The sequence below is a fragment of the Aplysia californica genome, unplaced genomic scaffold (assembly GCF_000002075.1).
Source record: "Aplysia californica isolate F4 #8 unplaced genomic scaffold, AplCal3.0 scaffold00349, whole genome shotgun sequence".
Classification (NCBI taxonomy): Eukaryota; Metazoa; Mollusca; class Gastropoda; order Aplysiida; family Aplysiidae; genus Aplysia; species Aplysia californica.
In genome coordinates, this window is record NW_004797619.1 from 217,734 (window position 1) to 219,790 (window position 2,057).

At 35.9% G+C, this 2,057-nt stretch overlaps 1 protein-coding gene across 1 annotated transcript in view; it reads left to right on the forward strand.

Annotated features, from left to right (window-relative positions):
- Window positions 1-2,057, forward strand: part of LOC101847509 (anaphase-promoting complex subunit 4) — a gene marked incomplete in the record, with an annotated part of 226,336 nt that overhangs the window by 213,702 nt on the left and 10,577 nt on the right.

The window sequence follows — 2,057 nt, forward strand, 5'->3', positions numbered from 1 at the left end:
AAAGTAAAGTCTGTTCTTCTCAATGAACACTCGGAAAGTCTGTTTCTCCATAAATAAACACTTTTCTTGTTTCACTTTGTTTTCGCTTTATAACGACATCTCATGACTGCAGTTGCAGCGCATCCGTTTGCATTCCAATCTCTGTGTTGCTGAAATGTATTTTTAAAACATTGCTCTTGCCCCTGTTACTTGTTTGCAGTGTATGGGCACCTCTTGTGTTTCTTCACCACTCCTGTTCCCTGTGCTCGTGTTCCTTTACTATGTTAAATTTGTATCCTGTACTATCAGCAGATGGTAGACTACTTTCAATTATTGAATTATTGAGAAAGAAGTGTTGATTTCTTTTTTAAAAAATTATTTAATGTATTTTATTCTGTGCGTGGTACTTTATGGAGAACTACTCAAAGGGTTTAGGGGTCAGTTAGTCTGCAAATTCCAACGCTGTTTTTTTTATATTGACGCTTTCCTATTAAAATTAGAAATTAGATTTGTCTATGCATCACCATTCAGGCCGAAGGGCTAGAATGCAAATGGCTGCTGGATCGTAAAGAAAAGTAAAAAGTAAAGTATGTATCGCCATGTTAAAAATATATGTAAGGCTGCATAATTAGAGGTCCAACTAATTGCACACACAGCACCTATTTTAAAGAGAGATTTCTCTTAAGACACTGATGTCATCATGGTGTATTATCTTACTTTGACTTTTACAACTCGATCCTTTTAAACATTCCAACAGAACTAATAAATAAACGTCATGACAATTATTCCAGAACCAAACTGCGAGAGTTGTTTTCAAAAGACATTTTGAAAACACACAACCCCATTTCTTTTACAGCTATTGGTTCCCTGTTGAACTTGTATTTATCGCAAAGTTGTAGAAATGTGCTATATTAGTATTTAAACTCTCTGGCACCACAATATCTTTCTAATTTACTACTTGAGTATATTCCCTTCCGAAAAACAACTGAAGTCTGTGCCTTGTAAAACTTTTTTTTAAATGATGGCAGGGCTTTTTCGATAGCTACTCCCTCAGTATGGAATTCCCTCCCACTGCATTTATTAAGAGGGGCCCTAATTTTGACTACATATAAATATGATCTGAAAAATAAATTCATTTAAATTGCATTTTACTAACAAGTTTCATTATTCTCCCAACAGAAAGTGTGATCAGTAGCTAAAGCGATTATCTTTTTTGGTGTATTTGTTCTTCTTCAGATTACGAGCGAATATGAGTATTTGAAAGAATTGGTGTACGTTGAATGGAGGCATGAAACGTTGATTTAGATCTTTTTTTTTATTGTGAAGCGTCCAGGACCTCCATGGAGTGGGCGCAATGGAAGTGATGATGACGATGATAGTGATAGTAATGATGATAATGATGATGATGATGATGGTGATGATGGTGATGATGATTATAGAATGCGGATATTTTGAGAGTACCGCCGGTAGGTTTTACTTCTTTCCTTTCCCTCTTATATGTCTGTCTGTTTTGACTTTTCCCATACACTTAATGGCCGTTATTGTGCATCTCTTTTCCAAACCGAAACCATTATAGTGGAAGCTGCCATGGCAAAAAAGTCGCTCTTTCGATTCATCTATATGCTATATTTACGTGCGAATGTCTCGGCTTTGCAGCTATGTTCTCCCTGTTCTAAATGGACATATAATATAGTGTAGATATTATTCTCCTCTTAACTGAAACTAGATTGAGCCTTTTTCTCTGTCCCCTTTGTTGGTTGTTGGAGGGTTTCGCTGGTCAGTTACTTCTTTTTATTGCCCTTTTTTGTTCTATCTGTCTTTTCTTTCTTTTGAAGGGGAATGCCGTGTTTGTGTCAATATGCTTCTCTTTAAGTCAAAGTAAAATAATAACAGTTCAAGTAGCCCTTTACAAGTAAGTATTTCTCTTTAGAAATTTATGGGGGTTTTGTTTCTTATTTCCTGGCTGTGTTTTGGCTCTACTTCAATTAGACACTATCGGGTGGATATTTATCTTTTAAGTCAAATAAACTTAGCCTCTCTCTCTCTCTCTCTCTCTCTCTCTCTCTCTCTCTCTCTCT